We start from the raw sequence: 15,289 nt of genomic DNA, 5'->3' as shown, positions 1-15,289 counted from the left end.
TTTGTCATATATGAGTATTGTTACTCGAGCTTTTTTTTCTTTTCCATTTGCATGAAAACTTTTTTTTCATCCCTTCACTATCATCATGTTTATGTCTTTTGTCCTGAGGTGGGTCTTATAGACAGCATATAGTTGGGTCATGTTTTTGTTTCCATTCAGCTACCCTATGCTTTTTTTAAAAAATAAATATTTTTTTATTGATTTCAGAGAGGAAGGAAGAGGAAGAGAGAGATAGAAACATCAATGATGAGAGAGAATCATTGATTAGCTGCCTCCTGCATACCCTCCACTGGGGATCGAGCCTGCAACCCAGGCATGTGACCTTGACTGGAATCAAACCTGGGACCCTTCAGTCCACAGGCCAGTGCTCTATCCACTGAGCCAAACCAGCTAGGGCTATCCTATGCTTTTTGATTGGAACATATAATCCATTTACATTTAGGGTTATTATTGAGAGGTACTTATTTATTGCCATTTTAATTCTGTACACCTAGGTTTTTCCCTCTATTTCTTCTTCTCATTACAGCAGTCCCTTTTGCATTTCTTGTAATGCTGGCTTGGTGGTAGTGTACTCCTTTAGCCTTTTTTTCTCTGGGAAGCTCTTTATTTGAGCGTCTATTTTGAATGATAGCCTTGCTGGATATAGTAATCTTGGTTTCATTTCTTGAGTACTTCATGCCATTCCCTTCTGGCCTGTAGAGTTTCTGATGGGAAATCTGGTGTCAGCCTTATGGAAGCTCCTTTGTAGGTAACTGTTTGCTTTTCTCTTACTGCCTGTAAGATTCTCTTTTTGTCTTTAATTTTTTTGACATTTTAATTTTTATGTTTTTGAGCATGGGTCTATTTGGGTTCTTGCTTGGGGTTCTCTGTGCCTCCTGAACTTGTGTGAAATTTTCCTTCACCAGGTTAAAGAAGTTTTCTGCCATTATTTCTTCAAACATGTTCTCTATCCCTTTCTCCCTTCCTGCCTCTTCTGGCACAACTGCTAGTTGAATATTGTCACATTTCACATTGTCCTATAGCTCCCTTAAGCTGTCCTCCTATTTTTTAATTTTTGGGTTTTTTTGCTTCTGTGATTGAGTGAATTTTTAAACCCTGTCTTCTCATTCACTGATTCGAATCTCAGCTTCCCCTAATCTGCTGTGTGTTCCTTCCAATGTGTTTTTTGTTTGTTCTATATCAATCTTTATTTCTGTTTCCATAGTTACTATATCTTTTCTCATTCTGTTGAACATCTTTACCATCATTATTCTGAACTCTATATCAGATAAACTTCTTATCTCTACTTTGTTTATTTCTTCTTCTGGAGAATTCTCTTGTTCTTTCATTTGGGGGTTGTTCCTTTGTCCCCTCATTTTGGCTTCCTGTTTGGGTTTGTGACTATATATTAGGTAGATCTGCTATACCGCTCAATCTCTAGTGCAGAACACTGTCAAATGCTGTTTCTGACTAATTAGATCAGGCAAAGACTCAAAGCCTCCAAAGACCCACCTCTGCCTATCAACTGATTGGATTCTGTCTGGAATTGCCCTTAGGCAATCATCCAGAGTTGTGGCAAGAGTGGGTTTTTTTCCAACACGGTGGGGCAATTTCCTCTGCCTGGAGGCTAATTGTTATTCTCAGTCTCTTATTGGACCTCGGCAACTCCACCTCCCAGGGCATTGTGTTTTCCAATAGGGTGGGTCAACTGTCTTCCCCTCAGGCAAGGCCACCAATATAGCAAATGTCTGAGTGAGAGAGATAACCTCCACAATGTGAGGGAATGATGCAACACAGGAAACTGGGGTATCTGCCTTCTGAGCTTTAACCCCAGAGGTCCTGATCCTGGCTTCTGCTCACGCAGCTCCAGTTCACTCTACCCTCCCTCAGCAGGAGCACAATGTTGGCTCCACAGGGAGTTTGGTGTGCTGGCCCTTTAGGAGGATGTCTGAATTTCCAGATAGCAGCCTACTGCTTTTCACACTCAGATGTTATGTGGGTACCCTTCTCAGTTCTGGTGCTCTCTGCTGGGGGGGCAGCTTTTGGATTAGGCCCCAGAGTTCTCAGTGGCAACCCCCCACAGCTCAGATATCTCTCCAGAACTTCAGTTGCTGTCATGGGAGCCCAGCCCTTTCATGCCTCCGCCCCTCCTACCAGTTTGTATGCAGTCCCCACTTTTGGTCCTCAGTTATCAGGGTTCTCTCCAACAAGTCTTCTGTTGATTATTCAGGAGTTTTTCTGTATTTTAGTTGTAATTCCAGTCTGGTCCTGGAAGCATGTCTGTGCAGCATCCACTTACTCCGCCACCATTTTTTATCTCTATCCTGTGATCTCTTGATGGCACTGTCTATACCCTCTTTTTTAAAAAATAAAAGATAACATACCAAACACCCTGTGCCTTCCTCTTTCTAGTTACCAAAATGTCTTGGAGATTGTTCCTTACCAGACCATGAACAGAAGGCACATTTTTTTTTAATGGGTGACCATAATATAACCTGGTGAACCAGTCCCTAATTTGTGTGCCTTGGTAAGAATGTTTCAACAATTTGTATTCACTTTAAAAATAGTCACTTAATTTTTTAAAAAATATATGTTTATTGTTTTCAGAGAAGAAAGGAGAGGGAGAGAGAAAGATAGAAACATCAATGATGAAAGAGAATTATTGATCAGCTACCTCCTGCACACTCCCTACTAGGCATTGAGCCCACAACCCGGGCATGTGTCCTGACCAGAATCGAATGTTGATCGCTTGCTTCAAAAGTCAATGCTCAACCACCGAGCCACACTGGCTGGGCAATTACTTAATTTTTTTAATACAAGGTAACAGTTGCTTAATTTTTCTTGCTAAACCTGATTATATTTTTTAATCTTTTTAAAAATATATATATTTTATTGATTTTTTGCAGAGAGGAAGGGAGAGGGATAGAGAGTTAGAAACATCAATCAGAGAGAAACATCGATCAGCTGCCTACTGGGGATGTGCCCACAACCAAGGTACATGCCCTTGACCGGAATCGAACCTGGGACCCTTCAGTCCACAGGCCGATGCTCTATCCACTGAGCCAAACCGGTTAGGGCTATTTTTTTTTTAATCTTTATTGTGGAAAGTATTACATTGATCCTTCTTTTTCTCCATTCACCTCTCCTAGCCCACTCTTGTCCCCAGGCCCTCGACACCCAATTTTCTGTGTCCACGGGTTATGCATATATGCATACAAGTTCATTGGTTGATCTCTTCCCACCTACCTTCCACTGCCTTTCCTCTGTGGTTCAACAGTCTGTTCATGCTCTGGGTTTATTTTTTTTCCATCAGTTTATTTGGTTGATTAGTTTCCACATATGAGTGTGATCATGTAATACTTATCTTTCTCTGACTGGCTTATTTTGCTTAGCATAATACTCTCCAGATCCATCCATGCTTCTGTAAAAGGTAAGAGTTCTTTCTTTTTTATTGCCTGTAGTATTCCATTGTATAAATGCACCAGTTCTTTTATCCACTCATCTGCTGATGGCCACTTAGACTGTTTCCAAATCTTAGCTATTTTAAGTTCCGCTGCTACGAACATAAACGTGCATATACGGTACTTATTTTTTAAAATGCATATACAGAAGCACATTTAATTGACCTACAAGCCTATACCTATAGTGAATAATAACCTGGTGTCTTTTTAAAAATGAACTAATCCTCAGAAAACTATAAAATGAAAGTGAAAGCTCCTCACATACACATTCCACACTCTCCACCATCTTCCCAAAAGGTAGCCACCAATAGCAGTTTGTTTTGGTATATGTATATGCTCTGGGGGAGAAATGAGGAAGTCTATATATGTAAAACATTTTAAAATGTACACAAAAAGGATCATAACATACAAAGTCTTCTTTCCCTTGCATTTTCCACTACAAATGCATTTCAGGCACCTTTCTGTCCACGGACAAAGTTCCAGCATATGGGTATGTCTTCATGCAGTCCCTCCTCTCCTATTGCTGGACACCAGAGGCATTTTCGTTGTCTGCTTTACTCTCACACAGAATGCTGTGTTGACTGTGCTTGATTTTTATATGTATTAACATGCGGTATAGTTTTGCCAGATCACCCTTAAGAAAAGGTTTACCATCTTGCACCTCACCTGATACTGTTTTTGAGTGCATTTATTTCTTCTCACCTTTAATAGCAAAAGTATTATGAAACTTGTTCATTTTTGCCATCTTGGAAGATTTTTTTTAATGGCAAGCATGTTGTACTCTGATTTTTATTTCTTTAATACGCGTTTAATTATAAATGAGATTGAATGTCTTTCTATGAACTGCTTGTTCATATGTTTTGATCTTTTTTCTAATTGGTCAATCATCTTTTTCTTATCGATTTTAAAGAGCTCCTTATATATCAGAGAAATTAACTTTCAGCTTATTTTCCTCAATTAATTTCTCTTATGTGCTGCAGATATTTTTTACCATTTGTCTTTTTACATCTTTTATTATTTTTTTATTCCACTTAGAAGTTTTAAGTTTTATATAGTTAAATTAATCAATATTTCCCTTCATGGCCTCTGGGAATAAACATATTTACACGGTGCATTTTACATGACCATTTTACACTTTCCAGTTGATCTTCACATTAGCCTGTGACTGGAGGCAAGACAGGGTTTTCCCATCCGTTCTGTTTCACAGATGGATGCAGCAAGGCTGAGGGACAATGGGACTTGCCCAGGCTGAAGAGATTCTAAAACCCTTGCAGTTCTCACTTTCCTCTCCTCCCTCCCACCAGCCAAGTGACTCACTCCTGGCACTGCTAGCAAAAGAGGGTAGCTTCTCTAGAAGAATATGTTTTTTAGTAAGCTAGAAGCATCTTTTCTTCCTCTAAGTCAGTGGTTCTCAACCTTCCTAATGCCGCGATCCTTTAATTTAGTTCCTCATGTTGTGGTGACCCCCAATTTCATTGTTACAAATTGAACATAATTAAAGCATAGTGATTAATCACAAAAACAATATGTAATTATATATGTGTTTTCCGATGGTCTTAGGCGACCCCTGTGAAAAGGTCGTTCGACCCCCAAAGGGGTCGCGACCCACAGGTTGAGAACCACTGCTCTAAGTGCGCTTTTAAAAAATATTTCTGAAATTATAAAATGTATAGTTCTGAAAAACAAAAGCTTTAACAATACAGAGGAATGAAACATGGCGTTTGGAGTGGGGCTCGTCTTACCCCAAAAGCCCATCAGGTGACTATGGTAAGATTTGCTGTGAGCACCAATAAAGTGCGATGGGCTCAATCTTGCCAGGAGGTGAGGAAGACCTGCCAGAAGCTGGACATCCCGTTTGCGTCTTCCAGAGCTGTGTATGTTCCAGGAACACCTTAGGTTTGAGACAGGAGACTGAGGTAGTCAGACACTCTGGTGCCTCACAGGCCTGTGTTCAGTCCCAGCTGTGTGAACGTGAACACTTGACTTACGCTCTATGTGCTACAGTGACTTGTCTGTAAAATTAGGATAATAGTTTCTACCGCAAGTAAATTAAATAAGCCTCATAAAGTTTCTTACTGGACCCGCTGTCCACTCCCACCTGGCCCCAATGTCCAGGGTCATGAGATACAGAGCTGAAATCAAGCTCCCTCCCTCTCAAAGGGAGAAGTGCCTTGCCCAAGGTCACACAGCCCATGGTGCAAGAACCCAGAAACGCGTCTTTTGACTCATTGCAACACTTGCCCAGTTTCCTCTCAGCAGGACCACTGCAGCCTTTCCTCTGATCGCATTTCGCTCCTTCTAGCCACCAGGGGGCTCGTCTGAAACACAGCCCAAACTGCTGAAGCTCTGGGTCCAACCGGGTGGGCGGCTCCTTTTTACTCTGGTCTTCAAGGCTCTCAGACCCTGCCACATCTCCCCTACACACCCGGCGATGCGCATTCCCATCCTTGCTTTTTCCTTAGGTTCACTCCTCAAGGAAAACCCTCCCCTTCCTCCCTTCCAGACCCAGCCTCTCCTAACTCCTAGCTCAGCCACTTCTCCAAGTCTCAAAGACGGAGCTACCGCATTCTCTAGGATAGTTGCCAGGCCACTGAGGCCCACCCCCAGCATTCAGTGGGCGCTGAGTCAATGTTTGCCGAGGGATGAGAGGTGCTGCTGGCAGGCCCGGATTCTCCTCCCAAAACTGTAAGGAACGCGTGTTCTGGAGAGGACTCAGAGGGACGTGGTGCCAAGTTGGATGCGCGCAGTGCCCACTAGCTGTTTGACTCTGGGCCCCTTAGCCTCAGTCTTCTCGTCTGTGAACTGGGGAGGCTTGGGGCAAGGAGGGTGGGCATTGCCAGCCGGGACTGCAGATCTCGGTAGAAGGGGCCAGGGCACTTGGCTTGAGGCTGCGTTTACTAGGTGTTTATTTAGGGGTTTGGGAGAGTCTGAAGGAAATACTGGGGCCACGTTGTCACCGCCAATGCTCCTGGATTGTCCGTACCCCGCTCCCGCGCCCATCCTCTGCAGCAGCTCCAGGGAGACCCGTGCTTTCAACTCACAGGGACTCGGGTGACGTCCGCACCTGGGGCGGTACCGACCTCTCCGTCCCCCTCCTCCCAACACACACACCTTTCGAAGGGGGTAAACTGAGGCCGGGCACAGAGAGGCCACAGCTGAGGTTATGGCTCACGGGTGGTGGAGCAGGCAGGAGGGCCGGGCGCAAGCTCCGGCTCCCGAGCGCCCCCGGGCCCCCCCTTCCCTGCTGGCCCAGCGCGCCGGGGCTGCGCCCGCCCGGGGACTGCGCGACCTCAGCTGCAGCAGACGGATCCGAGAGGTAGGAGGTGGGCGGGCGGGCGCGGGGCCGGGCTGGGAAGGCGGGGGCTGCGGCCGGGGGTCCTCTCCGTGGAGAGTCTGGGCGGCTGCTCCGCTCGCGAGGCCGCCGCTGCAGGGACGCGAGAGCAGGTCTCTGCCACCCGGGAGGGGGAGGGGATCCGGCGGCTTTGCGGAGCAGGGCCTGGGGGCAACGGCGGGCACCGGTTGTAGGTATGGGGCCTGGGCTATGCAGACCTGGGGGCCCCCTAGCCGGCCTTTCTGAGCTGGGGCTCTGAGGGTGTCGCTCTGCGGTGGAGAGGCAGGCGGTTCAGCCTTCACGGCTACGTGAAACCTTGCAGACGCTAAAAGCGCGATCTTGGGGAAGGGGCGGTCACGGTGCTCCTCCGCATCTACGCAGATGGTTGCCACCCGGGGAGGGGAGACGTGAGCCTTGGCCCGGGGGTCGCTGAGCGAAGCCGCCCTCCTCTTTGGCACTCCCTCCTGGGTGTTCTCCTCCTTCTCGTATTCCCCCTGCGCCCGGGCTGAGAAATCCTGCCGCGGCCGGTGGCCGAGGCCTGCGGACCGATCTTTGAGGCTTCTCAGGAATTCCCTGGAGCCTGATAGACGCTGCAGGGAGGGAGTCAGGAGCTTCGTCTGGGCTAGAGGGTCCAGGTCAAAATCTGACCTACTCCTGACCCACTGTGTGACCTTGGGTAGCCCCTATTCCTGCTATCAAGTGGGCCATCGGCTGGTTCTTAGTCTTGGGGGGCTCTCTAGGTCTGACCCCTAGGAGGCGAGGAACCGGATTAGGAAATAGTGTTGGGGGCAGAAACAACCTTGGCAATCTCCTGACCCTGTCCCAAGTGGGGCAGGAAGCACAAGGGTCTGAGAAGGGATGAGGCTATTCCAGCTGTCAGGACTGTCTCACTTGCCAGCCTGAATGGGGATCCTCCCGGGCCAGGGGCTTAGAGTATGGGAAGCCCTTAGCCTGCCCAGAACTGGCTGTATTGGGGCTGGGATGGGGCAGGGATGGTTGGCAGAGGTGAGTCAAGGCTATCTCCCCCAACCCAGTCATGGGGAAAGCCCCCCTCCTATGCTTCAGTTGCCACTTTAAATTGCCAAGCTCTCAACTATCACAGCTGATCTGTTCCTGAAGCACACAGAGCACACAGAACAGTGTCCCCTCTCCCAGGTCTGTCTACATGATGAGGTTCACGGGGAAAGCAGCCCACTCTGCCTGGTCAGCTGTGCATTTTGCTCAGGGGTGGACACTTGTTTTGCACTTAGAAGCAGGAGTCTGGTTGTGCACTTTGATGAGCCACTACTCCACTCTGTGGTCATTCCCCACCAGAGAGTCCACGTGCTGGCCTGTACAACCCCCTCAGAGCAACTCTGAACTGAGGTGACACAGGAATGCCCCTCAGGTCACTCTCCCTTGCCCCCAATATTGTGCTTGGTTCCTCACTTGGGCTGGCAAGATGGCCAAGCCTCTGAACCCATGTGTGGCCAGAGCCCAACAGTTGGGTTCAAAAGGAGAGAAGAGGAACAACCCCAGACCCCCCCAGGAAGCAGGAAAAGATGAGCTAAGAGTTGCTTAAAGTGCCAAAATGCCCACAGCCCAGCCATTGAGCATCAGCACGGAGGCCTGAGAGAGGCAGGGACAAGTCCAAGGTCACACAGCATCATACTGTTTTCAGCTCTCCAACAATCCAGCCATCCTTGGGGAGTTGCTGCCTGGGGAACACTCAGAGGACTCAATGTTCCCCACAGAGGTCCCTGCCATGAAGGGATAAGGAAGAGGACTGGCACCTTCCTTTGTGGGGACTCTAGTTTACAACTGTTAAGTAATTTTGGATCTCATGACCAGAGTCGCTACCCTCTCTCAAGGCTGCTTAACGGGGGTCATGGTTGCCAGCCACTGCTGTGACCAACCTACCCTGCCCTGTCTGCCTTATTCTTGCTGGCCCCACAACCCCCATGCTTTTAGTCATGCCCCTTCCCCATTGTGCAGATGGGAGTGCCAAGACCAAGCCAGAACTAGGACCATTGTATCCTCAGCTTTCCTCTACATCAGTGTCCTAATTATTGAGGTGAGAGTAAGCTAAGCATCTAAGCATCCCTAGCCAAGAAGAGGACAGCCATCCTTTTTTCCTGTGATAAGCTTCCTGTCACTGGGGTATGCAAGTTGGAGTTGAAAACTCACTGGTCATGAGGCTATGAATCTGGAAGGTTGACCAGATGTTTCATCACTCCCCAGTGTTCCTTACAATTAGGGGTAGGGATGGGGTTGTTTGCTCTTATAAGGAGGTATTTCTTACATGAAAGAGGTTGGGTGAAGGCCTATCCTGTTGGTAAGGTCTGTGTGTACTGGAACCCATACACTGCCATTGCTTAGCCATCATGTCACTGCCACCATGAAGGGTGACGCACACCTGTTTCTGGGAGCAGCATCTCCTAGTGCCCACCGCCTTCCCACTGGACCCTGTGTTGGCTCTTGCACACCCACCACCTTGGAAACCTCTGTTCATTCTTATCACTCTTATCCCCACATCATTCTCTTGGGGTACCACTGTCACTGAACAGGAGAGCAGTGTGCAGGAACACAGGTGGGACTGACTTTAGACCCTAGTGAGACACCAGTCTTCAAGATCCCCCTCCTCCCCTGGATTCTCAGTGGAACTACCACAGCAAGTGCCAAGCTGGAAAAGCAGGATGCAAGCAGCCAAGTTCTCAGTGACTCTTCTGATTTAGCACATTTGCAGTGCAGATCCAACAAACCTTTTTAAAGCAGGGGCTTCTCTTTGCCAGACCCTGCCATGGATGGCTCTCACATACATTATCCCACTTCATCTGCAAAACCACAAACCCACCTATTAATGTGTATGGAGGTTCTAGCTAGAAGCATAATATTAAAACAATTAAATCAACCCCACAAGGCAGCAGTGCATCCTCCCACCCACCACTGTTGATAGTCCTTTCGGAACTACTCGGCTGCTCTAGGGCCCTAGCAGTTTTGAGTTTGTATTTGTGTGCCCAGACATCTTGGGGGGGGGGGGGGGGCGTTCCCCTGGGCGGAGTGCTCTGACTCAAGTGAGCATAGAGTCCAGGCTAACCCACATAAATCGACAGATGCCTGCAGTGGAACTGTAATCCTGTACAGGAGCGTGGGCGCACATACTGCCTCTTAAGGAGGCAATCCCAGCCGGCACTGTGTCCCATTCTGTTGGGACAAGTCTCCTCTGCATAACAGTGAACTCCCTGAGGGTAGAAAGGTGGCTGAGGTGCTTCCTGGTCTGTACTACCAGGGGCTACTGAGTTTTTGTCCAGCTCAGCTTAGCTGAATTCGAACCAAAAAGAAGCTCCCTCTTACTGGAGATATCCAAACTGAGGCCAGAGAGCAGATTTATGTATGTTAATTTAAATGCCCTGGAGGGTCATTTAAGCTCCAAGACTCCCAGAGCTAAATGAATTTTTAAATATTATCTGAGAACTTGGTGAAAGCTATCAGGATTGTAATATAGGTTCTTTTTTTAATTTTTCAAGAACAGTTTACATTTAATATTCTGTACTAATTTCAGGTGTATAGCATAATGGTTAGACAATCATATACTTCCCTAAGTTGTATTTTACATTCCACTGATTATTCTGTGACTACCATTTTGTACTTTTTTTTTTTTTTAATCCTTACCCGAGGATATGTTTCCATTTATTTTTAGAGAGAGTGGAAGGAAGCAGGGGAGACAGAGAGAAACATCGATGTGGGAGAGACACATCAATTGGTTGCCTCCCACATGAGCCCTGACCAGGGCCAGGGATCAAGCCTGCAACCAAGGTACGTGCCCTTGACCGGAATTGAACCCAGGACCTTTCAGTCTGTGGGCTGATGCTCTATCCACTGAGCCAAACCGGCAAGGGCCCAATTTGTACTTCTTAATCCCTTCACTTTTTTCACCCATCCCCCCAACCACGCTCCACTCTGTCAACATTAATCTGTTCTCTATCTAGAGTCCACATATAGGTGAACTCATGGTATTTGTCTTTCTCTGTCTGATTTATAGGGCGATAATATAGTGTCTTTAAAATGCTAAGTGTCAGCATTTTTAATAAAGCAAATTGCGAGTATTGTGGGAACATTTCATTATTCAGCTCATAGAGATGCTTCACTAGGACCAAGTATTGGACTTAGCCAAGGGTCTTGAGGATTTGGTATGGAGCAAAGAAGAAGGAAGGTTAGTGTCCAATGGCAAATCCATGAGCATCTGCTGTGGTCATTATCACACACACCAACTTGGGAAGTTTGGAGGTCTGAGGATTCATACTACTTCGGCAAATCTCTTTCTCTCACAGAGCTGAAAAAGTTTGGAAGAGACCATAAAATACTTTGGAGATTGCAATCAGCACCCAAAAGGGCTGGGGTGTGTGTGGAGGCAGGAAGTTTCCCAGATGAGTCCACTGGCTGAGAGCCAGCCTGTCTCTGGGACTAGGTTCAATCCCAGCTCTTAGCTTCCTAGCTTTGTGACCTTGGATAAGTCACCAGACTTCCCTGAGCCTCATTTTTCTCCTTTTTAAAATGAGGGTGATGATAGTGCCAATTATGAAGGGAATTCTATAAAAGTGTGTGAATGTCATAGTCAGTTTTTATTTTCTTCTCTGGGGATCACATAGAAGCCACTAAGTATTTCAAGGATGTCAAAGTCTAAATAGAAATGTCAGCTTCATTCATTTACTCATTCAACAAATATTTATGGAGTGCTAACTACAATACCACAGGAGCAAAACAGACAAAAACCCTTCTCTTCAGGAGCTTTTATTCTAGCAGCAGGACCCACAATAAATAAGAGAACAAATAAAAGAACTTCAGAGAGTGTTAAGTGCTAAAAAGAAGGCTGCTCTAGTTGGTGTTAAAGGTGACTTGCAATGGAAGAATTCTTTCACATGGAAGAGGAAAGAACCTTGGTGTGGGCTCTGTGCGATCTAAATTCCAGTCCTGCCCCTGCTGGCTTCTGACTTGCTGTTCAACTTTGGGCAAGTTCCTTTCTGTCTCTGATCCTATTTTCTTGTCTGTGAAATGAGAGTGTGGGGAGCCCACTCAGCTCAGGAGCCCTGGGTGGCTGGGTGGCTATCATGTGGAGGCTCCACCACCTGGTGGTGCTACAGTCATAGCTTGTCCCTGCTTGTCTTTGCCCCTCCACACACACCATCCATACACATAGCTAAATGTGATATGTAACCTGTCACACAAAAAGTTGGACAGATTACATATCACTTGTTCTCACTGACTTACCACCGATCTGAACAACTTTTTATAATATAATTTTATCTTATTTTTTTTACATGGTAGACTATTTTTTTAATTAAATCTTTATTGTTCAGATTATTACATTTGTTCCTCTTTTTTCCCCCCCATAACTCCCCTCCTCCCAGTTCCCGCCCCACCCCCCGCCCTCACTCCCCACCCACTGTCCTCATCCATAGATGCACGATTTTTGTCCAGTCTCTTCCCGGATCTCCCACACCCCTTTCCCCCCAAGAATAGTCAGTCCATTCTCTTTCTATGTCCCTGATTCTATTATGATCACCAGATTATTTATTCACTTGATTCTTAGATTCACTTGATAGATGCATGTTTGTTGTTCATAATTTGTATCTTTACCTTTTTCTTCTTCTTCCTCTTCTTAAAGGATACCTTTCAGCATTTCATATAATACTGGTTTGGTGGTGATGAACTCCTTTAGCTTTTCCTTATCTGTGAAGCTCTTTATCTGACCTTCAGTTCTGAATGATAGCTTTGCTGGATAAAGTAATCTTGGTTGTAGGTTCTTGGTATTCATCACTTTGAATATTTCTTGCCACTCCCTTCTGGCCTGCAAAGTTTCTGTTGAGAAATCAGCTGACAGTCGTATGGGTATTCCCTTGTAGGTAACTGAGTTTCTTTCTCTTGCTGCTCTTAAGATTCTCTCTTTGTCTTTTGCTCTTGGCATTTTAATTATGATGTGTCTTGGTGTAGTCCTCTTTGGATTCCTTTTGTTTGGGGTTCTCTGCACTTCCTGGACCTGTAAGTCTATTTCTTTCACCAGGTGGGGGAAGTTTTCTGTCATTATTTCTTCAAATAGGTTTTCAATATCTTGCTCTCTCTCATCTTCTGGCACCCCTATAATTCTGATGTTGGTACGCTTGAAGCTGTCCCAGAGGCTCCTTACACTATCTTCGTATTTTCGGATTCTTTTTTCATTTTGCTTTTCCAGTTGGGTATTTTTTGCTTCTTCGCATTTCGAATCTTTGACTTGATTCTTGCGCTCCTCTGGTCTGCTGTTGGTTGTCTGTATAATATTCTTTATTTTAGTCAGTGTATGCTTAATTTCTAGTTGGTTCTTTATCACAACATCGAGGGTCTCATTAGATTTCTTGTAGATCTCATTAAGTTTATCGGCAGTTTCTAGAAACTTATTGAAAGACCTTAAAATTGTGGTTTTGAGCTCTGTATCCTCCATTTCTGTCATGTTTCTTTGTCTCCGCATTTTTTATGCTTTCTTGGTGCACCCCCTTGTGGTCTTTGTGTGCAGTCTTGTTGTAGTTAAGCCTTGGTTGTTGTAGGTAATACTGGTGGGGATTTGACCTCCACGCCAACTGGCTATGAGAATCAGCTGTGTCTGCAGTGGGAGAACTTCTGTGCTGGATCTCTAGGGCGGTGCTAATCTAGCCTTTGCCTGAGGCTATCCGGCAAATGCCTCTGTGCAGGGCTTGGGCTGGGCGGGTCCCAGGGGATCTACAGGGCCGGCGGAGGGAGCAGTTATGGCTGCTCTCCATTCCGTCTCTAGGTGCTCTGCCTCACCAAGTCCCAGCAACCACTGCAAACCTCGGAGAGAAAGCTGCCTTCGAGTTCCGACCGAAGCCAGACAGTCCCGCTTCTCCCATTTGAGTCTGGGTCCCTAGAGACTCGCCCGGCTCTGGAGCTCAGAGTCTGAAGCTCCCTCCCGATTGAAAACAACAACCGCGCCCTCCGCCGCCAGCCCGCTCCGTGCACACTCCGCACCTGAGTATTTCACTTCAGCACTGTGCCTCCTCTGAGTCTGGGTATGATATTCTCTTTCCTCCTAGTTGTAGAATTTCCACTCAGCCAGCCTTCCTGTGGTTCTGGGTGATGTCCGTTCTGTCTTTTAGGTGTAATTTGAATTGGTTGTTCGAGGCAGCAAACTCTGGCGTTAACCTATGCCGCCATCTTGGTTCCATGGTAGACTATCTTATTATTTTTTAAAAAATATGTTTTTATTTATTTCAGAGAGAGGAAGGGAGGGATAGAAACATCAATGATGAGAGAGAATTGTTGATTGATCAGCTGCCTCCTGCATGCCCTCTATTAGGAATTGAGCCTCAACCCGGCTCAATGTGCCCTGACTGGGAATTGAACTATGACCTCCTGGTTTGTGGGTCAACGCTCAACTACTGAGCCACACCATCCAGGAATATTTTATCTTGTTTTTTTGAACTCCCTATAAATAGACATAGGCTGTAGATATTTGTTTGGGTCCAGCTACTTTTGCTCAAAGTTGTGGTGTGTGACTCATCCAGTTATGAAGAGCTATAGTTTGTCCTTGTCAGTGCTGTATAGTATTTCATTGTGTCACTAGGCCACAGTTTATTTATCCAGTCTACTGTGATGGACTGTTCTTGAACCTGAGTCCAAGCACACATGGCATGAACTTCTCTAGGCGTATATCTTGAACCAGGTGGTAAAACATACATAGTGCTGCACTGTTAGTCATTCCCTCCCACCTCTCCCCTGCTCACTGGGGCTCCCTGTTGTCAGCCTTTGTTATATATGCTCACCTGGTGGATGTGAATGCTTTTTCACTGCCATTTTAATTTGCATTCCCCTCACTACTGATGAGGTTGGGTATTTTTGTGCATTTACAACAACTGTAAACCACTGCACTTTTTGGTGAAGTGCCTCTTTAAATGTTTGCCTACCTTGGGCTGTTGTGTTTTGTTTTTTTCTTGTTGACTTGGAGGATTCTTTAGGTGTTCCAAATTTTAATCCATTGTCAGTTATATGTGTTATAAATATCTTGCCTTTTTCACTTATCCTGGGGTCATGAGATGAATGTCATAATTTCAGAGTTCCTAATTAAGTAGTGAAATCTGTCTTTCACTTTATTTTTAATGTTTTGTGTGTTTTAAGAATTTTTTTTCTGCCTTGTGATCTTAAAGAACCTCCTGTATTCATCTTTTTCATAAGGTCTTTAATCTACCTGGAATTGATACTCATTTATGGTGTGAGGTAAGGGACCCATTTCTCTCTCTCTCTCTCTCTCTCTCTCTCTCTCTCTCTCTCTCTCTCTCTCACACACACACACACACACACACACACACACACACACACACCATTACCATTACCCAGGCAGCCCAGCACTGTTTGGTGAGAAGTGTGTCCTTGTCCCTTATCTTCCCACCCCACACACCACCCCCATCATTCCATGCAGCCATACTTTTCAGGAGCAGGCAGGAGCCCAGGACTGAAGGCTCTGGCCTGGAAGACCCAGCAGGAGCTGGTAATC

General features: G+C 46.1%; 1 protein-coding gene across 6 annotated transcripts in view; it reads left to right on the top strand.

The window, feature by feature from the left end:
• The window catches only part of IQSEC1 (IQ motif and Sec7 domain ArfGEF 1), a 400,627-nt gene that overhangs the window by 281,318 nt on the left and 104,020 nt on the right, over positions 1 to 15,289 (top strand). The window contains exon 1 of one of the 6 annotated variants that reach the window (XM_036352250.1): positions 6,671 to 6,756. The exons of the other annotated variants lie outside the window; for them this stretch is intronic. The gene's annotated coding sequence lies outside the window, so the exon portion shown is untranslated. Of the gene's footprint in view, positions 1 to 6,670; positions 6,757 to 15,289 lie in introns of those variants that run through there. 6 annotated transcript variants of the gene reach the window in all.

The sequence above is a fragment of the Myotis myotis genome, unplaced genomic scaffold (genome assembly GCF_014108235.1).
Source record: "Myotis myotis isolate mMyoMyo1 unplaced genomic scaffold, mMyoMyo1.p scaffold_m19_p_2, whole genome shotgun sequence".
Classification (NCBI taxonomy): domain Eukaryota; kingdom Metazoa; phylum Chordata; class Mammalia; order Chiroptera; family Vespertilionidae; genus Myotis; species Myotis myotis.
Note: the sequence above shows the minus strand (reverse complement) of the source record. Positions and strands in the feature narration are given on the sequence as shown.